At 37.5% G+C, this 20823-nt stretch overlaps 1 protein-coding gene and 1 pseudogene across 1 annotated transcript in view; both read right to left on the minus strand.

The window, feature by feature from the left end:
* Positions 1-20817, minus strand: part of TMEM260 (transmembrane protein 260) — a 57535-nt gene extending 36718 nt beyond the window's left edge. Inside the window, exons 1-3 of the mRNA XM_015566493.1 lie at positions 20781-20817; positions 13524-13555; positions 12643-12794 (exon numbers count right to left, since the gene is read on the minus strand). The gene's annotated coding sequence lies outside the window, so the exon portion shown is untranslated. The remainder of the gene's footprint in view (positions 1-12642; positions 12795-13523; positions 13556-20780) is intronic.
* On the minus strand, positions 14227-14837 carry LOC102754441 (annotated as a pseudogene).
* Positions 20818-20823: the final 6 nt, after the last annotated feature.

Genomic DNA, 20823 nt, shown 5'->3' on the forward strand with positions numbered 1-20823 from the left:
CCTTTAAAAGTTTGCTTTATGCTTAGATTCAGAATATGTTGACACTCACTGACCACATAACATGTACAGATGAGTGGGTTAGGAAAACAGAGATACTTTACAAGCTGCAGAGGGATATATAATGAGGACTCGTTGGTAGCACTCTACGCTCAGCAGCGGCTAGACTGCAGACTGTGGATGTGGAATGGCAGCATCAGTCTGCATGGCTGCGGCCTGAGCCAGGGTGAGGGGCTTCACTAGGCAGGTAAGTCAGAATGGCAAGATGGAAAGAGAGTTAAAGTAACGATCCAGGGGGGCTGCATTAGATAGGGAAGGAAGTAAAGCCACAGGTGGCAGGTGGAGGAGACAAAAAGGATGAGCACGGGGTTCTCAGTTTCAGTTCAATGGGAGGCAAGTGTAGGGGCATCACGGAAATGAGCGGCCTAACAGCTGAAGTCCTGCAGGGAGTGAAAAGTAGGCTGGAGAAGGAGACATCAAATTGTTGAAGGATGCAACTGCCTGTTAAATAAGACTGGACTCTAATGGAAGTTTAATGTGAAGCTGTTCTCAAAATCTTAAAGTTTTCATTAGAACTAAGTATTGGTCCTGAAGACAAGCCACACATGAGTAAATCTGCAGGGCGCTGCAGTGTGGGAAGACAGGTGTGAGCCCAGTGCCACCGCATCGCCTGCGTGCTAACAAGGGGCTGGAATGCCCGTGTCAGTGCACAGCAAGCCGAGTCTGTGCCTTGCTGCCAAATCAGTGATGTCAGCAACGGTAAGAATGGGGACTTTCTGAAGACTTTGGAGAAGGTCTTCAATTTATTCACTGACTCTGTAAGCAGGCAGTCTCCTTATATTGTTCAGGGCATATTGCATTATCTGAGCATGCTTCCTTTCACCTTCCTGGACAGAGAAAACTGACTAAAGAGCTGATGTCAGGATGCTCTCATAAAGGGAAGTTTCAGGGCCATGGCTAAGCACAGTGTTAGCCTCACAGGGTCCACATCTGCAGCCTCTACCCTCCATTCTCACCCTACCCCTCTATGGACATTGCTCTCGCCAAGGTCCCCAGTGACCATCTAACTTCCTCACACAATAGGCTTCTGGGATCTCTCTGCTGTCTTGATTACTCCCCAGCCACACTCTACTGAGCTGACGTGTGGGACCTCACATCCCTCTGGTTTTCCCTCTATAGCTTTGATCTGCCTCCTGTGTTTTCTCTGAATGGCTCCTATTCTTGCATGAACTCCTTTAAAGTCAGTGTTCCCCAAGATTTCATTACCAGGCAATTGTTCTTCTCACTCTACTTACTCTGCCTGGGTGGCTTTATCTCCTCCCTTGATGTCAACTGCCAGCTACAAACTGGACAAACCAAACCTTTAGCACTGCCTCTCCCTTAATGTAGGACATACATATCTCTGACTGACTGCTGTACACCTCACCACAAAGCCACTCCAACTCTGGATGTCCTGGAGAATTTTAATGTCAACACGTGCAAAACTAATTTCTCATCCTCTTTCCTAAAATGGCTCCTGCTCTGAGGTTCTTTTAGTGATTTTCATTATCTACCTAGTTATCTAAACTAAGAAACCTAGGAGTCACCATCAAAGCTCCCTTCCCTCTCTCCCTGTTGAACACATCACACCCTGGCAATTTTACTTCATAAACATTTTTAAAAACTCATCCTCTTGCCTCCATCCATATCGCCACTGCCCTATTTCAGCTATTACCATCGCCTCAGGCTCACACCAATGCAACAGCTTTGTATACTGTCTGCCTCCAATCCTAGCCCACCATTGCCACCAGAGCAAGGGATCTAAAACATATCTGATCTTGTACTTTTCTGCCTCCAACCCTTTAGGAAGTCTTCTTTGATTATAAAACACTACAAGCTCCTCATCATGATACACAAGACCTTTTATGATCGGATCTCAGCTCACCCATAGCTTCATTTTTTGATATAGCCCATCTCACACTCTGTGTTACAGCAACACTAAATGACTTGTCTCTGTACTTATGAGCTATCTCTATCCATCTCTGGGTTTCTTTGCACATGAGATTCCCTGTATCCGGAATAGTTTTGCCTTCACTTGGGCAATTCCCACTGATTATTTACAACCCAGCATAAGCATCACTTTTCCAAGAAGTGTTGCCTACTCTTGGACACGATGGTAGTTGCCCTTTTTCCAGATTCTCATTAAATGTATTAAACAGGTACTAGATAGACATTTTTCTATATTTCTAAATAAATAAAATCCTGTAGAAATGTTTAACTGTAACCTAATGAAAACTGAGTAAGAAAACCAGATTTGAGGAACTTAAGATTCTCTAAATAGTGTATTACAGAGTCAACAGAATTATTTTGGGGCCACTTGCAGAATAGACATATCAGCGTATTAGTGCATTTTTAAAATTAAAAGTATGACTGAAATAAATATATAAATGTGGGATATTTGTGTGTGCTAGGAAAGCTATTTGATATGTTTATACTTTACCTTTAATTTTCAACGCTCTTTAAATAGCAAGAGTTTCTATTTACTTCAACCTAAGTCAATTCATTTCCAAATAATGCTTTATAAAATTACTTCTGCCATTATCTAGAAATTCAACTTTTTTTAATTGTAAAAAGTGGAAAGGAAAAGGAAAGATGTTATGGTATTGGGATAAATTGTTTCTTTTAAGAGCTACATCCTATATCATTGCTATCCTTTACTGTTACAAAAGTGGTGTCTTAGTAACAAAATTAGGGGGAAACTGAAGGATTCATTTTTATTTTTTTACTTGAATTTTTTTAATGAAGTGACTTCCATATGGATATATCTTACAGATACTAAGGAATAACTATTTCAGCATTCTGTACTTTAATCCAAGTGTTTAAATATTTTTCAGCAAGAGTATAGAAATTACAATTTACTTACAAAGCATTTTTTCATATTGCTATTTATTCCTTGTCTATAACATAAATATTTCAAAGGGAATGATAAAATACAGAAGGTTCACATTACTCCTATTGCCTTTCAAATACTGCTATGTAAAGGAAGTCTTTACATTTTCTCAAATTTTTATATGTTAAACAAAATACCTCAGAATTTCTGTCTTATACCTTATTGAGCCAAATATCAATGAACCTTCCCTATCGGTAAGCTATGTGAATTTGAGATAGAAGAAGATATTAAATGTACAGTAAAAATGATGCTAAGTGATGCTGTAAAAATCACTTTGATGAAAATGTCTAAGACTAATCTAGTCTTAAACTTGTTGAGCAAATGAGGTGATGAAATAAGCACTTCTGTTATCTATTTATTTATGAGTTTTTAAAAAAAGGTATAAATCCTATAAATCTACAGAATCCCTAGGGCCTACAATTAATCCATTACCTGTATTGATTGCTGGGGCCTTTGTTATTCTAGGAGCCAAACAGAATCCCTCTCAGTGAAGGGTGCCCTGGAGTGAATAATTAAAGAAGTTAGCTGTAATCTAACTCTTTGGGGCAATAATTCTAACCAGAACACATACTCTATAGAATTTTTATTTTCCTGAAAAGGCTACAACAATATATTTACAACATTCTTTGGGAAAGTTAAATTGTGTAAGTAGAGTGAAATACTACTCATAAACCTGACTGCATATCTTACTGTTAATTGGTAGTACAAATTTCTGGTTAATTTTTTTTTTAGAAATACATAGAAGAAATGTCCAATCTCACATTATTATTTAAACACTAGAGGCCCAGTGCATGAATTTGTGCATGGGTGGGGTCCCTTGGTCTGGCCAGCGATCGAGGCCTATGGGGGGCTGCAGGGAGGTTGGCCAGTGGCCCCCGATCAGAGCTGAACGGGGGAGGGGGGCCGCTAGGGGAGGAGCCGTGGGAGGTTGGCTGTGGGAGCACACTGACCACCAGGGGGCAGCTCCTGCATTGAGCGTCTGCCCCCTGGTGGTCAGTGCATGACATAGCAACTGGTTGACAGGTTGTTCCAGTCATTCTGGTCATTTGTTTGTAACAGTTGCTTAGGCTTTTATATATATAGATGAATTTTAAATAAAATTGCTGTTCTGAGGCCACAAAATGAGCTGTTTGGTATCATCCATAAAGTCAAATGTACAGACAGACTATACATGTATGTGTTCCTCAAATAAGACAATTGTGATCTACCCAGAGACTAAATCTAATGTTGCTTTTTTCAATTAAAAATGACATAATCAGAAGCAACTCTGTGTTTTCACTTGGCAATCTAGGAGCCCTACTTTCAATGTTCCTTTTATTGTTTTAAATAAATATGCTTAGTAGTTATTTTTTAAGAGACAACCAAGAAATAAGTTTATTTATCTACACTTAGTGTGTAGAGTGGTATCTTAAAAGATACACATTTTTCTACTGAAATTGATGAAATACTTCAACAAAACTAATAGTAAACTGGAGAAAGAAAAAAAATTCAAATGAGATTGTGAATAAAATGAAGTCTTTCACCAGAACTCACCTCTAAATTGCCAAATAGTCTAAACTATTTTCCATGTTAACTTAAGAACACCTTATGATAAATTAGATATAAGATGAGAAAAAATGTTTTCTATTCTCAACCTAATTCTCAGAGTCTCACAGAAGAAGCTCCAGGGAGACATTTCTTCAAACGAAATACATACTTTTAGAATCTAACCTGACTTATAGAGATAACATCTAATGAGGCTGTATGAAGATCACACTTCAAACACCATTACTATGATTATTTTAGTACTGCAATATTGTATTGTAAAAGACACATCAATACTAACAATGAAAAGCAAATTTTTACATTGTTACAGAGGTATGCTCAATTTTCAAGGTCTCATGCTAACAGGTATATCAATTATATGGATGATTCAAAATAACAAATAATCCAAAATGTACTGAAGTATCTTTTATTTTATATAAATAAATTTTGTTACATATTTATTACATATTTATTTTTTAAACATAAAATCTATTTTGCAGTATATGTGCAGTAAATGCATCTACCTAATTGCTTTTTACTTGGGTTGACACTAAAATCATGCAGCTCATGTTCTAAGACAGCAACTGGGTAGTCAATGAGAAAAGATACACCAAGAGTATGATAGTTGTATGGGAAGGGTGATCAAGTATTTAAAATTTCACCCAGATAATGCAAATGACAGAGATTCTCCACTGGGGGGCGGAGATGGGGTAAGGAACATGGGATGCTATTAAGAGCTTCCTAACAAATGTGAAGCTCAGAATTCCATGGTTAAAACATAACTGCTTTCTCTTCAGTCCACAGAATCCATTAGGCCTACATAAGATGCCTGAGAGAGGTACTGATTGTGCAATAGTTTTCTCACTGATGGAAAACTATTCATCTGTTGACACAGTGGATAAATCAGGAGGTTACAACTTACACCACTGACACAGGTTGCTATTGATGATAAGTATATTTTTCTTTCCACTACCTGGCATTTGATTTTCATGTATAGTCACATGTTTGTCTAACCTTCCATCAAAAGGCAAATAACAGAAACCTGAGGTTCTTTCAGAACACATATTTGACGTGCTACATAAAATCCATGAATGTATTTGTCTTCATTGTTACTTGCATGCAAAGAATCCAACATGGAGAGTACACTACCTTCCTTCTACATAGAAAACTCCTTGAAGTAAGTGGAGTCGAGTAGAAAGGCCACAATGCAGCATCTGGGCACTATTGGTAAGTAAATTACTCTTAGTGTCAACTCATACCGACGACTAAAAAAAATGCATTGGATTACAGTGTGGTAAAACAAGATACAATTAATAGCAAATCTACCACCTCCATCCTCCCAAGTTCTTATCTTTCTGGGCCTTATTCATGAAAATTATATAAATGTTACCTTCTGGCTCATTCACATAAACAACACCCATATATTTATCTCTTCATTGTACCTGGAGAATGGTCAGAGTGGGAAGCTGAGCTACTGAAAAAGAGGTGCACTGCTGAACTTTTCTCTGTCTGTGGCAGTTAACTCAGCACCCAACAAGTACACACTGAGCATCGACTATGCGCCAGGTAGTCTGCAGGCAAATTATAGTCAGTGGCCATTTAGAGAGCAGTAGAATCTAAATTTTTTCCTTTCATTTTCAAGTTTAGATTTAATGAACATAAATCAATAATTTAGGACATGCTATATTAAAGTTATATCTATCTCCGAAGCCACCACCAAGACACCTAAAAAATGGCAAACATTCCCATCTTTAAAATAAGTTTGCAAGTAAGTCCTTTTTTCCACATCTTATAAAAATTTACTTTTACTCGAAATAAAATCCTACCAAGGTTTGTTTTATTTCGTGAGACTCAATCAAAAGGAAAAGAATTGTTCTACCCTGAATTTTCAGCTACATGCATATCAAACACCAGTGCACAAAAAGGAAAAGTACGAAGCATTAGTCCTGATTTTAAACCAGAGTAAAATTGGAGGTAAAAATGTAAAAGCGTTCAAAACAAAGAGGAAAAAGCACCACTGAAATGGAGGGAATAAGATTATGAATAGCTTCCATAAATAAAATGCAATCACACAATTTCCATTACAAGTAAGATTTATGCATTAACCAAATAAATGAGAAAGCTATTCACAGCTTAGAACAATTCACTTTATTATATCCCATCAACTTACACCTGAATATCTAAAAGAAAAATCCTGGACTGGGCTTTATAGAAATCACCATCATTTACTTTACATTTTACTAAGTGTTCATGGTATGCCAAATAACCAGCACAACGGGAGGCATTATCTTCTTAAGTACAACGTACTTTAAAATAACTCCCAAATTACAGATTTTCGTCAATATTGTTTGAAATGTTTAAAAACACACAAGACCTCAATATTAGCTTGTTACTCAATTTTGATAGTGTATTTTGTATTCAATAGCAAAATCGAAATTGGTTGAAAGTATATTCCATCATATTGGTCTCAAAGGCATGGGCCAACGCATCATAGTAAGTTATTTTTAACTCAAAACTTAGAAAATGCTGCATAATTTTTAAAGTGTTAAGATCCTAAAGGTGTATGAGTAAACTTAAAAGATAGAAATAATAAAAATCAACAAAATGAAGGTATTAAACTACTTTCACTAGCAACCCTAACCAACTTAATAAACAATAGAAAATTAGTGTTCAGTAGTCTTGTTATGCAAAGTTAAGAAATATGTCTTAACATTCGAAACCATCGAGCCTGTTTCCAATATATTGCTATGGCTTTGAAAAGCAGCAAATCTATAGGAGTTATGATCTGTAATTTTATTTGTAGTTTTACGAAATATATGCATTTATTATTATAGCCATAATGACTGATGACAAGTTCCAGTGGCAAAATCTCGGCAGGAAACAGATTTAGCAATTTAAATGTTTTATAAGTTTTTGTAATTGAGGAAACTTTTCATAATCTGACATTTGTTAAAACCACTTATTAGAAATTATGCAGCACAGTAGCTGTGGAAATATGAGCTAGCTTCACAATTATAAAGTCAGCCTATGTAGCCCTTTCCTATTGTATATAGTGGCATAAACCCCACGGCGGCCTATCAGCTAACTGGCAGGCAGGGGGCTGCTCTATTCAAAGTGAGAGATACAAGCTGCAGGGCAAAAACCTGGCAGCTCCCATCTGACCCCACAATCCCCTACTGGTGACAGCTCCAAGCTCCATGGCAAATTAGGCCTTCTCATATTACAATTGGAGAAGACAGATTCCATTAGCAGTATCTGAAATTGAGTGGAGAGCTGCACTGTTATCAGACTTGACTCATAAGCACTGCTATTAATCAGAGCTATGATAGCATTTATATATTTCAAGCTATCTGCTGCCGCTGTGATATTCTGCTACAAAGGGTTGATGGGACTTAGGAAAGTGAACAATAGAGCTTTCTGGGAAAAGCAGAGTAAATCAAGAAAGTCTATGACTTCCGTACATTCTGAAGGGATTGTGGTTTACATAAATTTTCTCCCAATTGGAGATTGAGCTCTTCCTCATCTTACACATGGGATTTAGTTGTCACTCAATGGTAACAGCTGTGAAAAGGTGAAGCGGCCCACCGCTCAGAATATTGCCTTCGCTTTTAAAGCAATTAACCCATGAACAGGAGGATACCTGGTGATATCAAAGGGATTAGGCCAGGCGGTGCATTATTAACATTTCCTTGAACTAATTCTAACTCTGACTAGCTGTCAGAAAAGACTCTACAGTCTTAAAAAAGAGGGTTTGCCCTGCTTTTTTCCCTTCAAAATGAAGTGCTGCTATTTGAGTCTAATATGTCCCTCTACTTATAAGAAAATGCAAATGAACCAAGCTCTTAATATGCTTACCCAGTCTGAGTCAATGCAATTTCAATACAAGTATGAGAGAAATGTATGATCAATTAACCAGGGATCAAGACAGATAGTCTCCTGAATGGAAATTAATGCTCCAGTACTTTCCATTCTTCTTCAACTACAAAAACTTGGTGACTATTTGTTACTTACGCATAGTTACCTCTGAAATTAGGCAGAGTTTCACATTATTCTCTACCGCAATCATCTAGAATACTCTTTGAGTTGGAAAATCCAAATGTCCCTTAAGCAGAAGATTCTACATTCTCTAAGGTATGCCATTTTTCTATTCTTTATTGAATGGAATCTTAGCTGAAGCTCTAAGAATAGCAGGCAGAGTGCTCAGAATCAAGTGTTCCTTTTCCTAATCAAATCAATTTTTAGCAGCAGCATGTTTAGAAACATACAACTTATAAAAAATTAAATACCCCATAAATAAAGTAATGGCACAAAACAATTTGCCAACAGATATTTAAATATTACTGAAATTGGTTGTAGTTCTTTGTAATAAACAGGCACAGTTTCCAAACACCTTTAATTATTATTAATATTCATATATTCTAGGTAACCTGCTTGACATTAAAAGATCTGATTTCTTACTGTGCAATATTAATGGTCTCAAAGTTTTTTTATGCAAGTTTCCTGAAACAGTGCCTTTTAGAGAAAATATTTTAAAAACTGCCTGTTTAAAGGTTGGTAATTTTGTCTTTTTGTCTTTCTTTAAAATAAGCACTGAATTTTGATTATAAAAATTAAAACAAGTTTACTTTCGACTGACCTGGGTGCTCAACAAATATTGCTGAATCAGTCCTTCTATAGCTCCTTTTGGCCCCTAACAGTTTGAAAAGGATATGCTGACTCTCAAACCTGTTGAGATTAATTCCCTGCCTTGCAGCAACCAAAGTAAATGATACAAGATATGCCCTCATCTGAGATCATAAACAATTTAAATTTTTCCTGAGGTAAAGAATTTTTATGCAATGCTATCCATTCTCTTTTAGTGATACCAGGATATATGAAATGTAAGCACATTGATGTTTAATGATAGTGATTTCACTATTCCTTCCTTTTTAGTATATACGACCTAATCTGATGTTTCTTAGGAAATAAATTTGAAATTCAAGTACATGGCAATGCTAAGTGGTGTTCATGTTAGTGCTTTACATTTTCTACAACTTTTTTTATGTTGTATTAATGGGATTTGTGAATTTCAAATTCAACACTTTAAATATCATACAATCAAACTCAAAAATCATTTACTTTAATGGCCTTAAAAAAAGAGAAAATCCCAGTTCCTATAAAACACTAACTGTATTACAGTCTTAAATGCACAGATGCACACATTAATAAAATGAATACTATGTAATATAAATTAAATGTATTACATTTAAATCCCTTAACATAATGCATGCTTAAAAGTACCCCTGAAGGGGACAATATATAAATACATACAGAAACAACTGGCACAATCTTACTATTTTTAATTCAATAAACTACAGTGATACAGATAGCTTTCAATGTGCTGTTTTACTCATATGCTTTCCACATTAGGGCAAAGCAAATATATAAATGAGTTCTTGCCAACCACTAGAAAAGATTGACAAAAAAATGCAGTGTTAATGACATCTTACTGCTTTTAAAAGCAAGAGAAAGATGGAAGAAAGGCAAAAATTACATAGTAATTGGAAACAACGAATAAATCCGTCTCTCAATCAAGTCATGTTTACTGAAAAAAATGAAGCTTTTTACATCAACACATTTAAACAGAAATTTGCTTTTGAAATACAATCTTTGTTTAAAAGGTACAGAAGGTCTTTATGTCCACCCAAGAGCTAAATATAGTGAATGCTATGTGAACAATTACCTGAAAAAAAACCAAACCTGTTAAAAGAATTAATTTACTGCACACCAGTCAGCATTAATCCCATATGTACAGTAATGTTCTCTTAAGTGACAGGAAAAAAAGAATAAAACAGCTTCCTGGATCAAAACCCCTCAATATGTAACAACAAAATAGAATGATGATTTGGTGTGTCAATGAATAAAGTAGTGAAATGTCTCCTCAACGAAGTCTGATAAAGGAGTCAACCTGCAAAGGAATACATTTACTGTATGGTGGGACTGGAAGAAAAAAAGCCGTCACTGTAATGGCTGTACAAAAACTGCATCCTGCTGTTGGGCTTATATTCACAGAAGAAAGGTTTTAAAGGTTAAGTTCAGGTCATACAACAAATGAAATTGTAACAAGCCAGCTGACATTGTATAATGTCTTCTTCCACTCAATCAATAGGCTACTGTTAGTCCTATTACCATAGAGATGGCTTGCTCTTTCCTGAAGGGTGTCTATTGTTTGACAAAACAGATTTGCCACTTGAACTAGGTTGCTCCCAAAGGACGTGTACCTTGTCAATTATTTGTATTCAAAATAATGAAGTATTTTCATATTAAAATGCATGTAAGAGATAATATTGTTAGATCCATTTTCTGAAAGAAAGCAACTTTTTCAAAGTACTATATTACTAAAACAACTTAAATATCCAGTTTATCATATTAAGAGTTTTTGGTTTAAAACATGTAACAGCAAGTACATAAATTTATCATATTATGTACTTAAAGAAAAGTACATATTAAAAGAAAAGGGATACAGGCTAGTGTGCTAATCCAAAACCCATCGGAGTCAAGCATAATAATTAATAAAAGCTATTTTAAAATCTAGAAAACTCAAAGGGAAATTATTGTCCAGAAGTATTTGGATTCTATAAAGATTTTTACGTATGATTTTTATAGTGGTTTCCATGTAGAATAGCATCGGCAATTCATATACTGAAAAATATGGAGAAGTTTTAGAAAGAAAAGCTCTTTATTTGTATAAAAGCTATTTATATCCACACAGCATTTAAACATATGTATATGTTACAGAAATGGTCTTCTAAAATACAGATGAACTTCCTAAATACAAGTATTAACTTTCTATACATGTTTGTCTTAAATGTCTCGTGAAAATTAGTAACTCACACATTCAATATAGAACAGGTAAGTCTAAATTTCAACCTGAACACTTAAAAATAAAAAAAGATCAGTTTTCCTATCAACAGAAATAATGATAGATTCTTAATTATAAAAGACTCAGAAGGAGCAATCTAAAAAGATTATTCTAATTATTTAGAATAAGAAAACATTAATAACATTCATAATACAAATAAATCCAAGCAGAGATGCTACTTTAAACATTTCATGCTTAAAAAATTGGCTATCACTGAAAACCTGTAAGACTGAAATAGAAACAAATTAAATAATATAGATAAAAATTTAGTGAATGATCAACTATTATAACATCTGAATTTGAAAGCTTTCTACAAATAGATTTAAAAGTATAAAGTCATAATTATGTTAACTTTTACCTTACTATAAATAATTAAAAGAGAATTTAGAAAATATTTAGCTGAGGGGCAATATTATGACTAATTAAAATAAAGACATTCGTCTCCAAAATGACATTTAAAATTATGTCTGTTCAAATTCTACTATATTTACATACAAAAGTTATTTGTTTTATAATCAAACCTACAATAGTTTTTGAAAGAAGTGTTTTAATTTGGCATTCCCTTTGCAGGAAGTATAATTTGTATTTTTCACTCTAATCCTCTTAGGCATAGGTTAGACTGAGTTAAGAATGAAGGAAACAGAAATAGCAAAGACAAATGAGTTCACCAATATCCTTAAACTAATGACCCATTTTTTAAAAGCAGCACTGTAGCCTTCAAAACTAAGAAAGCCTTCCATCAATGAAATAAGTGGGGTCTAATTTGCCTATGTTCCCTACAGCTATAATGGAACAAAGTGAAACCTTACTAAAACCACATCCCAAATGATTTCTTTCGTTAATAGCCTCATTTCAAAAGGTATACAACATGTGCATATTTAAATACAATAGAATTCGGTATTAGCTCTGAACCTGATGGGCAGCTGCCCATCAGCAATACTGTTAGTAATTAAAGGACATTTATCTTTACCCAAAGATGAACTTCATATGGTTGGGTTAAACTGGCCCATCTGCATTTTCATAAAACGACGAACCTTATTAGTTCTGCCTAACCAGAGAATTGTGATAATGAACTGGTGATACTTCCATGCCATTGTATGAAGCAGAATTAACTGTGTAATCATTTAGGGGTCAAATGCATATGAAATTATGTAAATTAAGTGAAATCGCATGGGTGATATTGGAAAACCATTCAAATAACAAAAATCATTTTTTAATGTATGTATTTGGGCAATAAGAAAATTACATCTCCAGTTAGTCCAAGTGGATTTTAACTAATCAACTACTTTACCTGAAAACGGTGAAAAAAAGTAATGATGCAGCTGCTGCTCCAAATAAGCCACACAGAAAATTGACTCGATAGGCAACGGAGCCAAAAGGAAATAGTATAATGGCCAGTTTAGCCACCAGAGTGAACAAAGGATAGCCAGGAGGATGGGCAACCTGCGGAAAAATTCACAAGTTAGAAGGTTCTCATCTAGTAAACGAAGGGTCACACTGGCTTTAATTAACAAGTAGCCCTCTCCTCAGGCAAGTATAAGATTAAGAGCCGATGACTAACTGTTTGAATAGGGGCTTTCTATTGTAATCCTTTTGTGCCAATACAAATAAATATTTTCTTTAGTGGATTTGGCAGTGTCTATCACATGGTATGTCACCTAGAGGAAGGGTGACATATTTCATTGTCAATTCTTAAGCAGTTTGTTCTCTGGGTTCATAGTACATTAGAGTCATTTTAAAAGGCTATTGAAAAAAAGAAGCAGGTTCTGAAATATCGTATTGGTGAGAACGTGGAAAGACCACACTGCTATCGGATTACCACCATGCTGACAGTCCTAAGGTCTTGCCTAAAGGGATCATGCACCATAATAAAGTTTATTAAATAATAAACTTATTAGAACTGTTAACCCGATTTATTTTATTCTCCACAGCTTATACAAAATTTAGGGTGATAATAAGCCGGCTACTGTACATATAGTAAAGACTTTGCTTTATAATTTAGTTTAATTGGATTTAAAACTTAAAGTAAATTGTCACGTACTGTACTTATAAGTTACTAAAAACTGGGGTTTAAAAATAAATTAATCTACTTTATTCCATGCTTAATTAAACTTTCTTAATTCCTAAAACTGTTAATGAGAGCATTGATTAAACAATAAAACTAATACTTACTCCAAGCTCATGTGCGGCTGTGATCAGTTCCCCTGTGAAAAAATAATGTAAAACCAATAATGACTATTAGAAAATGACACTCCTCCAAAGTTTTCAAAATCCAAATGCTTGCATTGGGGTTTTGCATTAATTTGACTGGATAAAACTAAATCTGCAGAGATTTAACAGCGTGACTAGTCTAAGAATATTTTCCACCGTAGGTCTTACTGAATAAACTATCTTTGGTAGCTTTTAGTAACTGGTCAGTAAAAAAAGGCGAATTCTATTTTTACGAAAATGCTTATTTTCCCTCCCGAAAGTTGTCCACACTTGCAAATATATTTTTTAAAACTCTTAGAGAGCATTAATGTAATATGCTATATTATCCCTCAAGAATTTAGTACAAAACTGTCTATAAAGATGTAACCGTATGAAATGTAGAATGTGCAGACATCTGAGGTTTGGACACTCCAAAGAGTGTGCCCTCCTGCCCTACATCTGACATCTGAATACCTTCTCTACATTAATTAGGTTGGATACCTTTAAACAATTTCCAAGTGTTAATTTGCTCCAGATTATTTTGGTAAACTTCGATTACTGTAATATATTTTTTTAAACTATTAAATGCTTATACTATTTACCTAGCCCTCTATAGTTCCTTGCCATTAGTAATTATTTTTAAAATTATAATGCATTCATTCAATGCCCGTTTTGTTAATATTGCTTTTTGGCAGAATTTTATGATTTTACTAACACAAATACAATGTGTACACAATCTGTCTATTGATTTCTTCGCTGTGCAGCCTGGCATTGGGATTGGTGACTCCGATGGCCAGCTGGGCTGCTCTTTCCACAATGGCTTTGCGGTTCTTTGAGGAGACGTTGTGAGCAATCTCAGCACAGTGAGATCTGTTGCTCATCAGCAGCACTTCAAGCTCCTTGACGTTATGGGCCAGAAACTTCCAAAAGCCACTGGGCAGCAGGCGCTTTGTTTTCTTGTAGCTCCCATAACCAATGTTGGGCATCAAGAGCTGGCCCTTGAATCTTTTACGCACCCTATTGTCAATGCCTCTGGGCTTCCGCCAGTTCCGCTTAATTTTGACATATCGGTCTGAATGGTGCCGGGTGAACTTCTTGGTCCTCTCTTTGACAATCTTGGGTTTCACGAGGGGTCTGAGGGCAGCCATGGTGCCCAGTAAGAAATGGCTGCCACCTTCGTAGGCAACGCAGAGGAAGAGACTGTTTTGTTAATATTTTAAGTATCCAGAGCATGGGGCCTATTTTTGACTCATCCGTGTATACTGTACTACAGTACAATGTAAGAAATCAATCAATATTAATTGATGATTTATGAAAGTTTTATTATCTATTAGGAAATGTATTCATGTCCATTTTCTATCCTTCAATGAATATCAATATTCTTAATCTTTACTGAATGCCCTAGCCACGGTGTAAGCCTTTACCTTCTCTGGCTTGGACTACAAAAGCATTGACCAATCTTCTATTTCAATTCCTCTTCATACTGAAATCACTTATTAAATGCCTCCCCCAACCTACTCCCCCAAACCGCAAAAGGCTAACTTGTATCCCTCATCTAAAATTTCTCAATGGCTGCTCTCTGCTTACTCAATGAAGTTCAGATTCCTCAGCGTGACATGCAAGCCCACTATGGTTTCAAGTTCCCTTTACAAACCTACACTCACCTCAAATCTGATTACCCACTGTTCCTCTGGAATGGTCCTCTTTCGTGCCTCTTATCACTCACTTCCTCACCTGGTATTCTCTGCTAAATCCTTCAAGGCCTAGTTCAATTGCCACCTTCTCAGTGACATGTCTCCTTACATATACCTGCTCTGCAGCTAACTCCCCCATCAGAACTGATCACTGCTTCCTTATAGAACCTGCCTGAACCTCTCTATTTAGCATTTATTTAGATTGCCTTTTATTCTGGTTAGTTGCTTTCATTTCTGTCTTTTCCATTAAGTTACAAATATTATCCTAATCAGTTCTGGATCTTGTCAAGACATCACCACCTCTTCCTCCTCTGGCCACACACAAAGACTCTAATTCAAGCTCTGGACATAGAGGTGGACTGACACCTATCACACTGTCATCCTTGCTCCTCAGACACCCCTCTTAGGTAAATGACTGCTTACATCATGGAACCCCCATAAAAGCACCTAAAGACCGATATTGCTTATTTAAGTCAATTACTTATGGGCATATTTTAAGTTTTCTGAAGATATTCAAGAAAACCTTAAAAAACTAAAGGTAATTTTTGTATCTCACATACTTTTCAAAGAAATGGTTTATGATCTAAAAATGTCTAGAATAACTGTTCCCTTTGTAACTATTGTCAAGTATATAGTTTTGTTCTAGAATAGGATAGTTCTAATGTCTTTAGTCCAAAACTATTTTAACCAAATTTTTTGTTCTTCCCCTTCTGTAGGTGTAATGAAGTACAGTGCAGTTCAAAATGTCAAGGCCACTAGTCATTCTCTTCCATTTAAAATGTTAACATTAACAAAAATAGCCCATTTTCTCTATCATTAGAAAGTCAGTATGTTGTTATTCTTTGCTGGTGTTCTATTAGTATAAGGATAATTCTGGAATATGACAAACTTCCATCAACTCCTATCAAATGTTAAACTAACATCTATACAGAGAAGATGCTACCATTCAAAGCAAAGCCTATAACTGTATCTGTGATAAAGAGCTAAAGGGAAATATTACTCTTTTTTGTTGTTAATCCTCCCCAGAGGATATTTTTCCATTGATTTTTAGAGAGTGGGAGAGGTAAGAGACAGAGAGAAACATCAATGTGAGAGACACATGGATTGGTTGCCTCTTGCAAGCACCCTGACCAGGGCTGGGGAACCTGCAACCAAGGTATGTGCCCTTGACCAGAATAGAACCTGGACCCTTCAGTATGCAGGCTGATGCTCTATCCACATTGCCATACTGGCTAGGGTGGGAAATATTACTCTTAAAATTACGTATGATAAAGAAAAGAAAGGACATGAACAGTCAAAAACAACAAAGAACCTCCTGGGTCCTTGCTTCCTTTCAACCTTTCACACTACTGAAATGTAAGTCCTACTACCACCTGCAATCAGAATTATCTGGGTGCTTTATAAAAATGAAGATTTCTTGATGATACCCCAAATCTACCTACACTAAGACCCTCTGGTATTGGGGCCGAATTTTCCCAGGCAATTCTGAAGTATATTCAAGTTTGAGAACCACAGCTTTTTGTCTTTTGTGATATCCTCCTTCATGCTTTTTATTACTTGTCTGGGACACAAATGGTAGCAAGCTTAGAATTGTCAGCAGATGCCTAATCATTAAAAATGAGTTCCTTTACATTATAATTCTTATAGTAATTATATTGTCAAATATCAAGTGTGTTAAAGATGGTTTTCGAATGTGAATTCATTTTCCCCAAGAATAACAAACTGACGTGAAGGCTAGATTCTCACCCTCTCCTCCAAAGGACTGAACACTCCTACCCATAAATCAACTATGTGTATCAAGTGGTACAAAAGATTGGCAAGGCCACACAATAGGATGGATTGATGGAGTATAGTTTAAGACTTATCAGGAAGAATAATACATGCTTTTTATTGGTTTTGAGATGGGATGTTTATTGATATAAAATATATTTCATAAACACAAATATTCAAGGAGAACAGCCCATTCAACATAAAATTATCAAAGATATGATTATACAACTTATCATTCCCCAAAATGAATAAAAATACTAGAAGTGACTACTATTTAGTGTCAAACTAAACAAATACGAGTACCTAAAAAGTTTCTTGGTAACTCAGTGAATAGATAACTTTATTCTTTTGGGAAAAATTAAAACAGCATTAATAAAGACAAGGCAACAATCACAGATTTCAAACACTCTAAATATCACTATATATGTGATGACGGATTTAACAAACAATTTATGAAATTCTTTGACAGAGAGTAAAGGTTAAGAGAGCATGTTTTAAAGTCAATCTTTTTGGATTCTTTCCTTGACTGCCCCTACTTTCTAGTTGGGTGACTCTGGACATCTCTTAGCTTTAGTTTTCTCATTTATAAAGATATTTATTTTTTCCATTGATTTCTAGAGAGGGAAGTGGGGAGAGAGAGAAACATCTACATGAGACACATGAATTGGTTGCCTCCTCTACCCACCACAACTGGGGCTGGGAACCTGCAACCGAGGTAAGTGCCCTTGACCAGGAATCAAACCTGAGACCCTTCCGTCCACCAGGTGATGCTCTAACCACTGAGAAACCTGCCAGGGCTATAGATATTGATAGTAACTACCTTATAGTTATTGAAAGTAACTACCATATTGGTAGCTGGGAGGACTAAAACAACAATCCATGTAAAGCACTTAGAATTATACCTGCACATAGCAAGTGCTCAGTCAAGTATTAGTTATTATTATTCATCACACCCCTCATACTCAGTTTCAATCAACCATGGTAAGTCCTGTCAGTGGTTTTCTTTTGGGAAAGGTACAGAACCACCCAACCACTGACTAATGCTCTCCAATGTCAAAATCCTCACAAAAATAAAGTTATTTCTCTTATCCTATCTAATAATAGACAAACATGGTAATTGACTGTACCTTTGCTATGCCTCCCATTGGCTAATCAGTGCGATATGCAAATTAACCACCAACAAAGATGGCGGCTAATTCACATACTGCAGGCAGGGCGGGACAGCGCCATCCCACCTGCTCCACCGCCATCCAGGCCTGCTATCTGCAACCCGGGGTGGCAGGCATCCCGTGTGCAACCCAACCGGGGGCGGCCAGGCGGTGCAGCAGCGATCGGCCGGCCAGCCCGGGCGTCCCGTGTGCGACCCGACCCAGGGCAGTCGGGTGGGACAGCATGGCTCCTCTGTCACCCCAGCTTCCTCATCACAGCTCCCTTGGGGGCCTAAGCCTTTAATCGGACATCCCCCGAGGGCTCTCTGGCTGCCAGAAGGATGTCTCACTACAAGCTTAGGCCTGATCCCCTGGGGAGTGGGCCTAAGTAAACAGGTGGACATCCCCCAAGGGGTCCTGGACTGCAGATGGGTGCAGGCTGGGCTGAGGACACCCGCTTCCCCCCCACACCCCCCGCACAAATTTTTGTGCACCGGGCCTCTAGTTTAATATAAGCCTTGGAAGCATGGTAACTCCATTCCCCACTATACTCATGAAACAATCCTCCTACATATTGAACAGAACCTGAAAGAATAATGACTTGAAAATGGAACATCAAGGATCCTCAAGTGTGGCAGGCGGCCCTGAAGATGACTCCTAAGCACCTCCAACTCCTGATCTTCTCACTGTATAACCCTCCCCCAGAGAGTGGGCTTGAGTTATGGACTAACTGGACTAACTTCTGTGATCAAAATAGGGCAGTGGTATATCACTTCCAAGATTAAGTTACAAAATGATGAAGGGGCCATCTCTTCCTCCCGACAGAGGTTAGCTCACCCGGACCCACTTGGCAAAGAACTGGATTGAACTTAGAAGCGAGTCCTCCCGGAGCTGAGCCTGGAGAAGACTGCAGCCCAGCCAACACCATGACCGCAACCTTGTCCTGAGGAAGAGCACCCAGATTCCTGCTAAACATAAAATATGAGTTAAAAAATATTCGTTGTCTTAAGCAAGTATCTTGTTATGCAGCGAAGGTAACTACAGATTCACTATCTGAATATAGGGCACTGACAAAACTACTGGCCATTAGTGGGCATTATTGCACAGTCACTCAAGTTGGCAGCAAGACAAAACCTAGTTCTTATTTCTTCTGGGGCCAAATACAAAACAAGAATTCTCGTGATTTAAATGGCACACGAGTCATGGATTTCTTTTTAATAGAAGTAGCTTGCTTTAAACTGCAACTTGACTTCCACTATTTTAAGTATTCTAAGTATTCTCCTCCAAATGTTTTGTAAGACTGGTTCCTATTCAATAGTCATGAAAATACCACCTCATCTGTGGCCTTTCCTGACTAGCCATTCAGAAGGAGCCACCAGATTTTAAAAAAAAGAAAAGAAAGAAAGAAAAAGCAAAAGCTGTGTGTAGAACATTTACCCAATGGGATACTACTCCTCCGCGGTAAACAAAAGGAGGCCATCTTACTACCCTTTGCAACAGCCTGGACGGATCTGGAGAGCGTTACGCTAAGTGAAATAGCCAGAGAAAGACACACCGCATGATCTCACTCCTGTGGGCAACATGATGAACAAAATAAAACTAACAAACAAAACAGAAACAGACTCATAGGGAACAGGCTGACAGCTGTCGGAGGGGAGGGGACTTTGAGGGGCTGGGTGAAAAGGTGAAGGGAATCAGTGGTTCTCAATCCAACACCTCATAGATAAGACAACGGTATGGTGATTACCAGAGGGAAGGGGAATGAGGATGTAGTGTAAAGGGTAAAGGGGTCAAATATATGGTGACAGAAGATATTTGACTTTAGGTGGTGGGCACACAATGCAATATACAGATCATCTATCATAGAAATATATACTTGAAACCTATATAATCTTATTAACCAATTACCAGTACAACATACAGACGATGTGTTACAGCATTGTACACCTGAAACCTATGTCACTTTATTAGCCAATGTCACTCCAATAAACTCAATCGAAAGAGAATTAAAAAAAAAAAAAAGAGCTACTAGCCACCCCTTCGCAATCACACCCCCCTCGCTGTCCACATTGACTTATCGCCACTTCGCCCGTCTCCCGGCACCAGAGTCCTCCCCGCGATACCGTTCACCTGTCACATCTGCAGTTAATGCCTCGGCGGGGGCACAACACGCAGGGGGAAGACGTGTGCACTGAATGGGAATGGAAAGTAAAAGGGTCCAGAGCAGCGGTTCTCAACCTGTGAGTCGCGACCCCTTTGGCGGTCGAACAACCCTTTCACAGGGGTCGCCTAAGACCATTCTGCATATCAGATATTTACATTATGATTCATAACAGTAGCAACATTACAGTTATGAAGTAGCAGCGAAAATAATTTTATGGTTGGGTGACAACATGAGGAACTGTATTTAAAGGGCCAGAAGGTTGAGAACCACTGGTCCAGAGAAATGCCCGGGGGACGTGGAGAGTGCGGTCCGTCCCAGCAGAGGAGGCCGACAAGGCCGGTCTCAGAAGCCGGAGGACTAACGAAATCACAGGAGGGAGGAGGGGGCGCGAGAGCCCAGGCCTGGCGGGACGGGTGTCGACCCGGGGAGAGGGGCAGGAGGGGCGGCCCTGAGAGTACTTTACCCGCGTCTCCCCCGGGCACCGAGGGGGGCAGCGTGAGGGTGAA

Source organism: Myotis davidii, unplaced genomic scaffold (assembly GCF_000327345.1).
Source record: "Myotis davidii unplaced genomic scaffold, ASM32734v1 scaffold281, whole genome shotgun sequence".
Taxonomy (NCBI): Eukaryota; Metazoa; Chordata; class Mammalia; order Chiroptera; family Vespertilionidae; genus Myotis; species Myotis davidii.